Genomic DNA, 16,609 nt, shown 5'->3' with positions numbered 1-16,609 from the left:
AAACTTCTCAGCTCTTTGAGCAGGGACTGTCTTTCTTCTATGTTTGTGCAGCGCTGCATACGCCTTGTAGCGCTATAGAAATGCTAAATAGTAGTAGTAGTAGTAGATATACTCAGGTAATTGAAATTATGCAGAAGGCAAGACTCTGAGCTCCTATTAAGCATGAAGGCCACACTACTTTTTACATCAGCGCATCTGAGGAAACAACTTGCTTTCAGGTTTGAACTTAAAACAGCTAACGCATGGTTTGGCATTTTTTATCCAGCCCGCATGAGAGTAACGCTCCATAACCAAACCAAAGACTTTACTAATCCTGATTTGCTTATTGAAGATAAATTTCCAGCTCCTATAGATGCTTCTGACTTGATATTTTGTATAAGTGCTTGTGCTCTGCTACCTTAATGTATTGACTGCTTCCGCATTTAAAGATTACTATTTACTCTTGCAGATCAGCATTATCTATGTTCATTTTATGATTAAATATGATTTAACTCCTAACTTCATAATTGCTCAAATGGACATTGCTGAATTTTGCTTTAAACAATTTCTTTATGTATTTTACATTGCAAATGTAGGGCTGGATTCTATATAAGGCATCTTAAATGCAGTTGTATCAAAATAACACACGTAGCACTATTATATAAACTGTGTCTACAGTAAGATGTGGTTTATAGAATAGCTGGGGAAATGTGTGTACATTTTTGGTGTAAATTGCAATGGCTAAATCTACACATGTTCCCTCAGATTCTATAACAATGCTTGCAAAAATGTGATTGACACCCTTTTTAGCTATGTGCATTGGAATTTGTGTGCCTCTTTTTAGAATATGCCTAAAACGGACTGCTGATTCAAGATGGCGTCCAAGCAGGACGTGTAGCAAAGACGCTCCCAGAACTTGTCTTTTTTTTTGGATAATATTTCCTCTTAAACATGCCGAAAAGGAAAGGAAAGCTAAGGGGACCGCCTCTCCCAAAGCAGAATCCTACCTTGCCTGGGCAGCAAACTTTGACTGCATTTCTGGCATCTACTCCGATCACAGACGTTTCCGCTAGCGAGGCAGGGAAAAGCCCCACTCAGGAGAGCGAACTTTCGCTCAGTCCATTAGGACCTTCAACCCCGACGCTTTCGCATGCTTCCGGAAGGGCTGTACCGAATCAAACTGGAAGTGAAGATTCGAAGGAGCGGCACCCTCAGGAATTGACTGCGAAGCCTGGAGAAAACTTGGGATTAGCCGAGGGAGTCCAGCGGACACTAGAAACATCTACGGGGGAAACTATGGAGGCATTGCCTGTAACAACGACGCCAGAAGAAATTTCTGCTTGCGTATCGGCGATTCAACCCCTAGTAAAGCCCGCAGTAGTGTCGCTGGAATCAATCTGGACAGCATTGGAATCCCTCCACAAGGTCTGTACCTCTTTTATAACATTATCCTTGAATAATGCTTCACAGATAAACTCTATCAAAGGACAAATGGAGGGGATAATATCAAAGCAAACTAACTTAGAGACGCGAATTGGGGAAATATCGCAACAACAGACCCACATGTTGGGAGACTGTGTTTCTCTTCAAAGGAAAATAGAAAATATGGAAAACGTGTCAAAAAATTTGAATCTACGACTGTTAAACTTTCCTAAGTCTCAGTTTGTTGCTCCGAAGGACATGTTTGCTAAATTTCTTAAAGAGATATATAATTATTCAGATCAATCAATCCCCCCTCTTCAAAAATGTTATTATGTGGAAATGAAACCCTCCCTTTCTACTTCTAAACAAGACACTTCTCCTGAAAAGTTGGATTTGTCGAACTTTTTAGAGCGGTCTGTCGACAATACAGAGACTAGAGCAACTCTAATTATATCATTTGTTTTTTTGCAAGATAAGGAATCTTTATTGAGACTTTATTTTAAAAAGATCCATCCTGATTTTAAAGGAGGCAAGGTCTCTATGTTCCCAGACATAACTCGATGGACTCAACAAAGGCGGAAAAAGTTCCAGCTCATGAAACAAGAATCCTTAAATGCTGGGGCAGTTTTTCAGCTATGTTTTCCTTGTAAATGTTTTTTGATATTCAAGGATACAAAATATGTATTCTTTGATCCTGAACAATTGAGGTCATTCCTTGATAAGAGGAGGGAACAATGTTAATTCCATATTGGTTTTGGGTTTTGTAATTTAGGAGTGCCACTGCTTGATATTCCTTTGTTGCTAATTAGTAATACCAGCTTCCGATGGTTTTGTTTAATCTTGAATGTCATTTTTGAGGACTGTAGTAACCAAATTAAGAGTATATTTGATTATTTACTATATCCCTAAGAGCGAATTGTTTGTATTTGGTGTATCTTTTCAAAGAAGTTTATTCTTTGTATAACTATTAAAATAATAAATAAAAATTAAAAAAAAAATATGGCTAAAACGAAGGACGTGTAAAGTCCAATTATTGTCAATTAGTGAAGATAATTGGTTATAGGCCAATTATCATGACTAATTGGCTCATTACTCAATTGAGTAATACAAGTGTATTGGCCGCGTACACAATTTAATGTGTGCTACTCGCCGTGTCTTATGTAGTGAGTTTTAGTTATGCAGTCTTACATTATCACTAACTTTTAATTTTTAATGTTTTTCAGTATAACTGTATAAATTGTTAAAGAATTACTATAGCAATTTATTTTATTATTAAGGGTGCATGTCTTTCAACTAACCTATATTCCAGCAGTTATTGATGACTGATGGTTGACAATTTTTTTTAATGTTTCTCTACTGCAGGGATAAATACCACTATGGCGACGTTTTCACTGCCTTTTGTAGCTCTCATTGAGCCACTATTGTGATTCATGTGTGGGTTTAAACGTATGAATTCAAGGTGTTTCCAAGATGTACTTTTGAGTTTTAAACTGCAATTTGGTGAATACTGGATCTTTTTTGTCAGGCGATTCCACAGTATTAGACATGTTAACTTATTTCTTTTACCATATCATTTAAATGTGTTTCTCTTAATGTCAAGGACGTCCACAATCAGATTAAAAGGAAAAAGATGTTAACATATTTAAATAAATATTCACCTAACGCACGCTGTATTATTACAAGAAACACACTTGAATAATTCTGAACCCATTAAATTATCAGCTAAATGGTCTCTCCCTGCAGTTCACTCTGCTGCAGTGAATAAAAAGAATGGTGTTAGCCATTGTAATACAAAAGAGTCCTGACATAACTTTGCTGTCACAAACCAATGACATTTATGGAAGATGGGTAAAAGTCTCATTATCTGTTCATTCACAAAAATTGATTATCATGATTATATACGCTCCCAGTCTAGATCAGCCTGAGTGTTTTTATGAAATTCCTAATGAATTAGCTGCTGTCTCTCCTATACCTTACATTTTAGGAGGTGATTTTAACTTAATTATAAACTCCGATATTGATAGATGTTCTAAGGTACCATATAGGAGATCCAAGTCACAGCATGCTTTACAAGATATATATAATTTTGCAATTTAATTCGATTGAACCTTGGAAATTGATGCAGAGAGAAACTGTACTCCCTCCGCCCCCAGCTTATCTGTCTTATTCAAGGATAGACGTTTTCTTAATAAGTAGTTCACTATTCAAAAATGTATTACATTCAGAGATTGGTGAAATATCTATTTCCGATCATACTCCCATTACACTGCAATTAGATGGTATATCTCAAATTAGGAAGAAACATCATTGCAGATTTAACTCTGCCTTACTGGGAGAACATGGATTTAAAGGCTACATATCTGATACTATTAAAGAGTTTTTTGAATTTAATAAGCCTGAAATTACTGCTTGGCCTTGTCTATGGGACTCTTTTAAATCATATATTAGAAGAATAATCATCTCCTTTGCTGCTAAAGTATGCAAAAAGAATAATGAAGAGATTTTGAAACTAGAACAAGATATTAAACTTAAAGAACAACATCAGGATATCCCCTGCTTCAGGAATTACAGAACTTGTGTTACACATAAAATATAATGTTAAGCAAGAATGCTGTAAAATCTGTATTTATGCAAGCTGCTAATTACTATTCTGAAAGTAATAAAAATGGTCACCTACTGACTACATATCTGAAGAGTAAATCTGATAGAATTAACATTACTGCCATTAAAGATGATCCTGGCAATACATTGGTTTATGACTTGCACTTACTGCATTGCTTTAAAATCTTCTTTCAAAAACTTACTCTTCAAAGAAAGAAATTGGCATTCAGAATACATCCTTTTTAGATCATTCAGTTCTATCATCTGAAGACAGCAACAAACTAACCTCCTTGTTTACAAAGCAGAGTTAGCAGTTGCAGATGAAGTAATACCGACACAGCCTATTCACTTTGAATGGGCTGTGTCAGCATTTCCACAAGGCTTTGTAAACAGGAGGGTAAATAATCAGATTGCTCATGATGACATAAGTGATGCCCTCAAATCTATGGCAATGAAAAAATCACCTGAACCAGAGTGTCACTCAGTAGAATTTTATGTTGCATTCCAATCATTACTATTTCTATATCTCAAACAATTTTGGATTACCTTATTAATATGAAGATGAATAAAGACCCACAAGATTATAGACCTTTATCATTAATGTGGATGCCAAGATATATGCCAAAATATTAGCAACTAGGCTACAACTGGTCCTTCCAAAAATTATTAATAATGATCAGAAAGGATTCATGTATGGTTGCCTTTCTGCTGACAACACAAGAATATTTTCTAGTGTTCTATCATAGTCATCTCTTACATCTCAACCATTGGTAGCTATTGGATTGGATGCAGAAAAAAACATTCAAATGTGTTGAGAGGTTGGTCCTATTTCAAACAACCAAGAGCCTTCAGAAACAGAAGACAGTTCCTTTAATTAGCAAAATCGATATGCAAATATAAACCCAACATGGGCCGTGTTTTGACGCACAGCGCCTGCGTCAGAGGTCTGCATTAAACACAAATAACTAAAATTGGCACATAAAAATAAACTGAATGATACATAAAATGTATATATAATGAAGCAAATAAACATAAGATTATTTATATGTGTATATGTTCAGACAAACTTCCAAAAACGATTAGGTGGACATTGCTACATACATATTTTACAGAGAGGAAAGCAAATAGTGTTGAAAACAAATGTAAATAATAAATAAGCTACCTATTTTAAAACAAACATTAAAATATAGAAAGAAGATGCAGTACTAAAAACTTAAAAAAGGGGGAAAGAAGAATGATAACTATGTAAGTCCCGGTCCACCCATTCGCTGGTAGCTTCGCAGCTTCCTGTGCTTGGGGATTATTCTGGCTCCAGAAGTGGGCCATGGTTCCTGTCAGTCCCGGTCCACCCATTCGCTGGTGGCTTTGCAGAGTAGTCATGTTACCAATATGCATCAGAGAGTCAAACCCCGTTTGCCAATTGCGCCACTGCAGAGCTGAAGGCCATACTAAAAAAGTGTGCTTTTAGGGAAATTTATAGAATTTTGCATAAGAGGGTTCTGCTTGAATATGGAGTGAAAGATCATTCCACAATTTAGGGGCTATGAAGTAAAAGGTAGAAGTTCTAATGGATTCATAATGTGCCTGTCTAGGATTGGGTCGAACCAAACGGTGTGAGTCTAATGATCAGAGAGCTCTGGTCATGCTATAGGGTATTGTAATGGATGTCATGTATAACGGATGTCCTATATGTTATGCTTGTGAGTCAAACAGATAATTTTTAATGGAATATGATATTTAACCAAAAGCCAGTGTTGCCCCCCACAGTTTTGCCCCCCCCCCCCCCCCCCACAGCATTACAATCAATGGGCACATCCAAACACAATGAATGTATATGCCCTAACAAGCATAACACTTAGGTGAAGCACCCGAATCAATCATTCCTAGTTTATGTGCCCAAATACATTGTCACACCTAAGGTGTTATGCAGAAAGGACCACAAAGTTGCAGACTGATAGGTGTACTTAAACTCCCCCAAAACACAGCAAGGTAGCAGACAGTTTAACACTGCAGTACTCAGAACAGAAGACAGGGAGATAGTGAGCAGAAAAATTAACAGTGTCTCTCTTCCTGGGGAAAAAAGTTTATTTTCTCATGCCTTTGGGGCTGCACAAGGTAAATAACAGGCCTTTTAGTTCAAAAGCTTCACCAGAATTCACAAAACAGTTACAGCAGCAAAAGAAACTCACCTCCACAAAACACTAGGTTGGAGAAAATAAAGAGTTGCCTAGAAATTCAATCTCGCTCTGTCAAATCAATAAAACAGTTCTCAAATGAAAGTCCATATAGGTTCCAAACAGAAATGTCCAGACATAAGTAGGAAGGCTTTTCCCCCTTCCCCTCACTTTCAAAGTAACAGGCTAAACAGGGTCAGTGCGACCCTCTGATCAAATAAATCTCAATGCCAAAAGATAAGAAAGCCAGTTCTTAACATTTCCTGGCTGCCTGCACATAAAACATGAACCAGAATAAAACAGCTTTTTATTTAGAAAGTCCACCTCTGGTTCTTGTCTGGCCAGTGTGCAACTTCCAGCAATCCCAGGCTTCCTACCCCCAACTCTCAGGGCTAAGAAAAACCTGTCTACTATCATTTCAGCAGGCTGAGGAACACAGCCTTTCTCCTAGCTGGTCCCCAGAGATCCTCAGTCCTGCTTTTCTTTGTCCCAGACCCAAAAAGGTAGCTGAGAATTCCTACAGGCTCAGGAATGGACCTTCTCTCCTAGCTGGCTTCCAAAGAGCCAGACCCATGCTCTCTCTTCCTCTCAGACCAACACGGTAGCTGAGATATCTGCCCCAGTGAGGTCCCTAGGGCTCAACAAATCCACCCAAATTCCAGGGCAACAATACAAGGCTGATTATCTTCTTTAAAGCTGGCCCTTCCTTCTCCCAGGTTATTTAACCCCTTCCTGGGGAACCTGTCCAGCTGAGTCCCAGTCCAATCTGTTTCTACTTGGCCCTTTCTCCTGCTATGTCTTCAACATTTTTTTGGCAGCTCTATTGGGTTGTTCTCCTCAATCTCACCTCCTGTCTCTCAGACTTTAGGCAGGCTTCCTATTCAGTGTCAGCATGAAAGTGAAAGTCTGGGGCGGAACGTATAGGTCCCAATTCTATATATGGTGCCTAAAATTAACTCGCATTAAGCAATCATGCCTAAGCATATCTTAAATACCATGTGTAAATGCATGCGTGATATTTAGCATACACTTAGATGTAGTTCACGTGACTAAATCTACGTATATCCATTTATGCCAATGAAAAGCTGGTGTAAATCCCTGCACTTAGATTTACATTCACTGGCCTATATTTTATAACAATGCACATAGATTTTGGAATACCCACGAAATGCCCATTTCCATTCACTAAGTACGCCCCTTTTTGCCTGTGTACGTTAGAATTTAGGTGCAGTACATTACAGAATACGCTTAGCAATGTACATGCGTAATTTCTAATTTTTGCCAATTAGTGGTCGTTATTGCTTGTTAAGAGCTGTTAACAACGCTTAACAGTTTGTTAAAACAATGCATAACTCTAGTCACGCTTTATAGAATCTGAGGGATAGTGCTCCTGCTCCCAAAGAAACTGGCTGGGGCTTCCCTGCCCCTGAGGTTCCTGAAGATCCACTCCAGCTCTTTGGGACAGCCCGCTCAGGGACTGGACTTCTTTCCTCCCCCTCACCATGGTAACCAAAGTCTGTCTGGTGCTGCATGAAACTAGGGAACAGTGCTCTGGAATACAGTTTCCTGCCACAAGTAAGGCATCTGTAAGGGAAGCTAAGGGGTTCTCAGTGTGCCTTACAATTTCCCAGTCATAACATACATAAAAAAGTTAGTTGCATAAGCTTAAAATACAGCATCCTTTTTAACACACTTTCTACTACATCCTTACCTACAGCCCCATTCACACAAAAATCATCAGAATCTATCTCAACAACCAGCTTGTGAATGTGTACACATAGATGTACACAAACCTCACAGACATGAGTATTTACATTTGTATAAACGACAGCACAGTTTTATAAGATGTATTTACTAATTTTGTTTGAAGAGATTTAGCTCGTGCCTATTCGTAGTAGCTCAATCCACTTTACTGGAGAGCCTACAATCGAAGGAGCCATTTTACTAGGCTGTGGCAAATTCTGGGCTGATTAAATCCTAACATAGGACTTTTTCATGTGATAAGCCCATTTTTAATGTGTTCCACAATAAAGGCTTTTTTTTTTTTTTTTCTTTCTGCAGGTCCTGTTATTTTTTCCATTATGATGCAGGACTTGCAAAAATATTAGCATGGAAAACTTGCCACCTCCTATTTAAGAGGTGCTAAGTGCTTCCACATTAACCCCACGTTAACCAGTTAGTACACACTAATGCGAACACCCATTTCCTGACCATGCCATGTCCCCTCCAAAAATATATATATTAAAATAGTACACAGTAAACTACCACAAAATATTTTACCTCGTGATAGACATTTTTTCCCACATTAAGTGCTTGTTAGGGCTAGATTCTATATATAGCTTCCAAAAAAATCAGCACCAAAAAAGTGCTATTGTATATGCCACGCTTAAAGTTAGGCGGGGCTTATAGAATACCACATACGCTCCGGAGTCATGTGTAACTTTAGGTGTGAGCCAAACAGAGAGGGTAACCAGCATACATAAAAAGTACACAAACAAAAAAGCAACACTGGGCCTTCAAGACTGAGACAACAGAAGTGTTTTATTAGTAAATGACCCGACACGGGCCGTGTTTCGGCATAAAGCAATGCCTGCCTCAGGGGTCAGGGTTTGGGCATAAATTATGTGAAGTATATATGTATCCAATGCCTCCAAGATTTAAACGGAAAGAATCTTTAAAGCCAAGAGAGCCTGTCAGAACGGACAACAGCTTTTGCAAAACAGTAGACTAAAACAGGTGGTTTCTTTTAAATCGCTGCTGTCCGTTGTGACAGGCTCTCTTGGCTTTAAAGATTCTTTCCGTTTAATCTCGGAGGCATTGGATACATATATACTTCACATAATTTATGCCCAAACCCTGACCCCTGAGGCAGGCGTTGCTTTATGCCGAAACATGGCCCGTGTCGGGTCATTTACTAATAAAACACTCCTGTTGTCTCAGTCTTGAAGGCCCAGTGTTCCTTTTTTGTTTGTGTAACTTTAGGTGTGGCCATTTCCACCAAGTGAAAATGTTTATGCCTAAATTAGCGCATAACCCTTTTACAACAATGTGCGTAAATGCTAGGAATACCCTCGTTCTGCCCATGCCCCTCCCATTTCCAGGCCTCCTTTTTTGGATCATGTGCATAATTTAAGCACAGATCCCGTGCTTAAATTTATGTGTATAAAATCCAATTAAATTTAATTAGTGTCAATAATTGCTTGTTATCAAGCCAATTATTGGCACTAATTGGCTTGTTATTCAATTAAATTATGTATGCAAATTAAGCATATGCTCAAATTAGTGTGTACAATTTTTGGTGACTTTTATAGAATGAGGGGGTTAATGTGGTTTACTCCCCTGTTTACTAAGCCGCGCTAGCGCCTGCCACACATCATGCCAACACAGCCCATTCAAAGTAAATGGGCTGTATCAGCATTAGCACATGGCAGTTGCTAGTGTGGCTTAGTAAGCAGGGGGATTAGTAAAATGGACACTAATTTTGTACCAGAAACAATGGAGGATTATGAGACTTGCCCAAAGTCACAAGGAACATTGCTTTCAATCCACTACTCTAAACAACTAGACTACTGTTCCAGTCTTAAAAAGCCTTTTAGATACCGAAACATTTCATAAAATGACCCCCAAATAGTTGGCCTTTTAAAATACAATTGTGCATGCCATAACGGGACAACCATCCAAATCATATTTTTTTCTATTTCTTGTTTGTTTGTTTGTTTGCGTTTGTTATATAAATGCTTTAACTCTCACTGTTTCTTGGTTGAATTGATTTGATTCACTATGGTACTTATGCAGAAGAGAGAAATGCTATATTAAATTAGGGAATCTCTCATGCAACACATCCCACCAATTACAAGGTATGGATGCAATTCTGTGATTTATAATACATTATACAGTTAAGTAATATAATATTACAGATACAATTTGTGCCTATCTTTCCACAGATTAGCGAGGTGGCATATGAAGTGTGGATCATTAAACTGCAGTGCAAGGCCAGGGGCCAAGCACTTCTGTTTAACAAGCTGCTCCAAGTACCACCTCTCTAATCCACAGAGAGACAAGAATAAATTGTTCCTGTAACTTATTATAAATCATGCTCTTTGGGGCCTTTTTAAAATTCAAAAATAATAATTTTCTGCTCTTGGCGCATATTTCATAGACTAAAGAAACATGATCAAGGAGAAGCAGTTATGCTCAAGAAACAATTCTATGTTACAGTTAGGGTCTCTTATGTTGCATGTTCCACTAATTAGGGGAGATTCTTTGAGCTACTAAACAACTGAAAGTGTGCAGCAAGATTACTGTTTTTATATACCGACCCAGGAGCCTGAAAGGAGATTCCCTTAACCCTGGCACTCGCACAGCATCCACTTCTCTCACCCCAATTAACCAGACACCTATTATCCAAGAATCACAATACAAAGCAAATATGGTATATAAGGGCCGCAGCTTTATTTAACTTCTTATAACAAATTCAGTATTTTAACAATCTTAAACAACAATTCATCTTTATTTCCCCCCCCCCCCCCCCACACACACACACACACACCAGAGCAGCTATAACCACCCCATCACAAAATCTTCAGTCTAGTCGGTATCGGTAAGAAGAAGTTGATAAACTCATATATTGAAAGCGAGACTTGTGATGTCACCAAGTACCGCCCCAGCTCAAGGCTGTATCGCACTCGAGCCTTTCCCCTGTTCAATCTTAAATGTAAATTCTTGTATTCTCCATTTCCATACCCCTTCCCTGTCCCTTTGGCCGCCTGGTCAACTGTTCAACTACCCTGCAGCTGCAACTACCTCTCTCCCCACGCAAATGCTACCTAAGCCCCAACCACACCAACCAACCACCCCGCCAACCCTCCAAAACTGGGAGGGATAGGAGGGAAGAAGTCACATCCCACTCCTATCTCCCTCACCCTTCCCCTCCTAATCCTCTCACCCAACAACCCTACTGCGTACCAAAATTACTTTTTTTTAAATTTCCTAACTCCTCCCTTTCAGCTTGATCCAATCTCCTTCCAACAGCTCCTGCTAACTCATCTCTTCCTGCCAAAAACCCTCCCCCACCTATCCCCCTAACCCTCTGTTTTCCTACCATCATCATCCAATACCTTTCATTCCTTACCCCGCCTTTTTCCCACCGCCTCAATCTTTCCTTCTAAATTATCTCTGTCTTATGCTCAGCCAAGGTTATTAGCCCACTGCCTTAAGGCTATGGGCCCCTTTTAATGACCAGTTTCTATACAAGATCAGAAGCATAGATGTAGTTCAGAGTGGCCATGGAGGGTTGTGCCCCCCCCCCCTGCAAATGTGAGCACCAATAATGAATTGGTGCCCCCCCCCACACACACACAACACACACACTGCCAACATAACTTCCTTACACTTTGTCCCCCTTTAAAGTAAGCAGGAAAGCTATGCCAATGGACAGAGGATAGGAATTTTAATATTGATATTGTCAGAAATTAAAACTGAATACAAATGTGCTATAAGAATGGAGTAGCATATGCTATAGAATTTAAGGAGGATCAATGTGCTTTAACTGCAGTGAAGGACTGCAGTTAGTAAAACTGTTAGTAATAACTGTTTTCCGCTTCATATCAAGTTGCGGCAAAATAAAGCTCATTTGAGTAGTCAATCATTCTGAAATCAACACATTTAAAGAAATATTCTAGTGAATTTATTGAAGTGTTCTTGAAACATTAGCTTGCAGACTGATAGCCCTGGAAAGCAAAATATGCAACAGACTAGACATCATTTTGTGGTATTGGCAGTTAAGTATGTGCATGGTTTCTGGTTTCGTTATAGAAAAGTTTATGGACATAACAAACATGCACCAAGGGGGGAAGTTGTCAGTGTGGGCTACTGTTAAGTTGGGTTATTTTAGCACATGGTCTCATTGCATAAAATTGGATATTGTACCAAAGTAACTTGACTTGTGGTAAAAAAAAACAAAACTGATTTAACACTAGCCCAAGTTGATAACTTCCCCCCTAATTGAAATTTGTATCCATAAAGAAGGAGATACTATATGTGGTGCCTTAAAAAAATTGGTGCCGAAATCAGTGCCAAGGGGCCCTTTTATCAAGTTGCAGGAAAAAGGGTCCTGCATTTGCGGTGGGGGCTATTTTCCCGTGCATCAGGGTCCTTTTTACCGCAGTGGGTAAAAAAGCCCCCAGCACATATGGCCATGAGGTAAGAGAACTCTTACTGTGTGGCCATGCGACGGGAAGCCCTTACTGCCACCCACTGAGGTGGTGATAAGGGCTTCTGCACTAACCTGAAGGTAACCAGGCAGTGTGCGGCGATGCCTGATTACCACCGGGTTACCGCCATTTCCAGGGGTTTTCTTTTTCCCCCTGAAACGGTGCACGCTCAGGGCTGGACTAACGCTGACTGCCGCGTTGGGCCAGCAGTAGTCCCAAAAGAGTGAGCATAAGCCTGTGTTGGGCTTACCGCTGCTCTGTAATAGGGCCCCTAAGTGTATTCTATAATAGGCACCGATTATAAAATACGCTTGGTTGATATCTCAGCATCTAAAACTATGTGCATCAATTTACATCAATGAAATTGTGGCATAAATCCCAGCACGTAGATTTAGGCATACTAGGCCATATTCTATAACTATGCACGTACATTTCAGAACACCCACGAAATGCCCATTTCCCCACCCATAACCATGCCCTTTTTTGCCTGCGCATGTTAGAAGTTTGGTGCACTTTGTTAAACAATACACTTAGAGGCATATTTTCAAAGCACTTTGGGAGGCTAAGTTCCATAGGTTTCTATGGAACTTTGGGAGGCTAAGTGCTTTGAAAATGAGCCTCTTAGCGAGTTGTGCATGTACATTCTAATCAGTACCAATTAGTGCTCATTATTGCTTGTTAAGAGCTCTTATCAATGCTGATTAACTTGTTAAGTCAATTAAGTTACGCACGTTGTTATAGAATTGGCACGGATCTCTGAGGGGTCCTTTTACCAAGCTGTGGGAAAAATGGCTCTGCGCTAGCAATGGGGGACGTTATTCCTGCACGCCAGGACCCTTTTTTCCACAGCAGGTAAAAAAGTCCCCAGACACACATGGCCATGCAGTAAGAGAACTCTTACCATATAGCCATGCGGTGAGGAGACCTTAACGCCACCCACTGAGGTGGTGATAAGGGCTCCTATGCTAACCCAGTGGTAACCGGGCCGCATGCGGCCATGCCAGATTATCGCTGCACAAGCTATTTCCAGGGGTTTTCTTTTTCCCCCTGAAATGTTGCACGCTCGGGACAGCACTACCACCTGTCACCACGTTGGACTGGCGGTAGTCCCGGAAGAGCAAGCTATAAGCCCACTGCATGCATTAATTTTTGGAACAGAAAAAAATGTCAAAAATCTGAAAATTTATTTAAAAACATTTCCATGCACACCTCTAGTGTCAATGCATGTTTTCTTCCTGTACTTTGACCGTATTGCTTATCTTTGTTCTGAAAATTCTATCTTAGATTCTCAAGCTTGTTTCAGATCATAGGATTTGACAATTCAGCCCTAGGTTTTTAAACTCCTGTAAACCAATTCCAATTCAAGTATTCCTTATCACCTGGAGTCGGGTAAGCATTCTAGATATTTTCAATTGGAAGACTGTTGAGCTTGTCTCCAAGTATATCCAGTGAGGTCACCAGTGTGAAGAACCCATGACACCAGTGATTTGTATATTATAAATATTATTTTTAACTGTGCACCCGATTTGCACATTCATAATAGAATAACAAGCCATTTAATGCCAATAATTGGTTTTTAACAAACAATTATTGGCACTAATTAGATTTAATTGGGACATAGGTGCATAAATTTAGGCCTGATCTGTGCCTAAAATTTAAATGAGGCCCAAAAAAGCGGGTGCAGAAATGTGAGGGTCATGGGCATTTCAGGGATAATATCAAATCCGATCATATTATGATCACTGTTATCAAGCGGCCCCAGCACCATTACCTCCCGCACCAGATCATGCGCTCCACTAAGGTCTAGGTCTAAAATTTTTCCTTCTCTCGTTGGCTCCTGTACCAGCTGCTCCATAAAGCTGTCCTTGATTTCAATTTACCTCCCTAGCGTGCCCAGATGTTACATTTACCCAGTCAATGGGTAATTGAACTCACCCATTATTATTGTGTTGCCCAGTTTGTTTGTGTCCCTAATTTCCTTTAACATTTCTGCATCCGTCTGTTCATCCTGGCCAGGCGTACGGTAGTACACTCCTTTCACTATCCTTTTCCCCTTTACACAAGGAATTTCAATCCACAGTGATTCCAAGAAGTGTTTTGTTTCCTGCAAAATTTTCATCTATTTGATTCAAGGCTCTCATTAATAAGTAGATAAAAAATCTAGTTCCACTTATCTGCTACTTCCAACTAAACTGATATGCATTACCATTTTAGTTGGAAGTAGCAGATAAGTGGAACTAGATTTTTGGAACTACTAGTGTGTATGATATATTTACATACACTTTTGATAGTTTGTACCCCTGACGCAGCCTGAGGGCGAAACGTGGCCACGTCGGGTATTGTTCCAATAAATGCATTTGATTCCACTGCTTTGTTGTTTTTTATCTACTGTTTTGTAAGCAGTTGTGTGCCTTTTTGTTTTTTTTGTTAGGCTCTCATTAATATACAATGCTACCCCATCCACCAATTCGATCCACCCTATCACTACAATATAATTTGTACCTCGGTATGACAGTGTCCCGCTGGTTATCCTCCTTCCACCAGGTCTCAGAGATGCCTATTATATCTAATTTTTCATTTAGTGCAATATATGCACTTAAATAAGGGCTGTGGCTTCAGGAGATTGCATTTAGATATACTCAACCCCACAGGGGAGGGACTGTCATAGGAGTAATGCATATTAATTCAAAACCACTATGGATTTGAGGCTGACACCATGATTTTTTATTTTTTTGTCAGAGGTAAGCAGAGTTGTCCCATAATACTGCAGCTAGTAATGCACAATGATTCCAGCATTAGTAACACATAGCGCAGTATCATTAGGTTTACTAACCTGAGGTACTTGTTTCACCCTCTTTTATTAACTTCCTATCTGCTTCTCCAACCCCCTAGCTCTCTCATTTAACATAAGAGTAGCCATACTGGGTCAGACCAATGGTCCATCTAGCCCAGTATCCTATTTTCCAAACAGTGGCCAAGCCAGGTCACAAGTATCTGGCAGAAACCCAAATCGTGGCAACACTCCATCATACAAATCCCAGGGCAAGCAGTTGCCTCCCATGTCCTTCTTGATAGAGTCTTTGGACCTTTCCTCCAAGAATTTGTCCAAACCTTTTTTAAACCCAGATATGCTAACCACTGTTACCACATCCTCTGGCAAAGAGTTCCAGAGTTTAACTATTCGTTGAGTGAACAAATATTTCCTGTTCATTTTAAAATTATCTCCATGTAACTTCCTTGAGTGTTCTCTAGTCTGTGTACTTTTCGAGTGAGTAAAAATACAGTCAACTGGGGCATTCGGCACTAACTCCAACATCCACTCTCCTTCCGCTACTAAAAAAGACCCCGAAGCCACTTCTTTTGAACAAATTTGGAATTTATTAAGGCCGCAGCCAGGCACTCTGAACTTTCAATCTCATAAATGCCACTTAAATATGTTGCAAACTGTATGACTTCTGATAACATGTCAACCCATTCAAAACCCCTGGGTACACAGCTTTTTACCCACATCACGTTTTCACACATTTCCGGTTGTGCCGTCTAAGCACACCCCCCTGCTATATGTGCTGTTTCTTATAGCACCTGATGATTCTGGTGCATCCCGTTTAAGGATGCACCCCGCAGAATCTCTTGGCCTCCCGGCCGTCCAAGCCAGGAGACAAGGTAATCCAAGTAAATTAACTCCCACCTGCCAACATACAGGCGTAACTATTCAACTTCATCTTGAACGTAACATTTCAGCCATTATTCAGCAACACGGAAGCACTATTATGTGCTGACATAGTGTTACTTAAGCACTGTCCCTAACTGCCCAGCTGCGACAACCCTTCCCTAACCCCGGGTGGGAGGGCTGGGTCAGCTCTTTTGACCCCGCTGCTACCTGCTCACAATGACCCCTCCTCCTATGAGCAGCTCCCCTTTATGACCTTCCCTCCTTCCCCCCTCCCTTCTTTTAACCCTTTCCTTACCAACTAACTCCCAACCTCCTGCCTTCCTTCCACATCACCCTCCCTGCTCCCCCTCCCCCTCTCCACCTCCCTTCCTCGTCCTACCCTTTGTTGGCCTTCAGCCCAGTTGTGTCCGGCCTTTCCTAATCAGATTGGCCTCTTTCTTTTCTTCCACTTGTTCTACACCACTCAGGAATTTGTAGACCTCAATCATATCTCCCCTCATCCATCTCTTTTCCACGCTGAAGAACCCTAACCTGTTTAGCCTTTATTA

Source organism: Microcaecilia unicolor, chromosome 3, assembly GCF_901765095.1.
Source record: "Microcaecilia unicolor chromosome 3, aMicUni1.1, whole genome shotgun sequence".
Lineage (NCBI taxonomy): Eukaryota > Metazoa > Chordata > Amphibia > Gymnophiona > Siphonopidae > Microcaecilia > Microcaecilia unicolor.
This window is presented reverse-complemented; position numbering follows the sequence as displayed.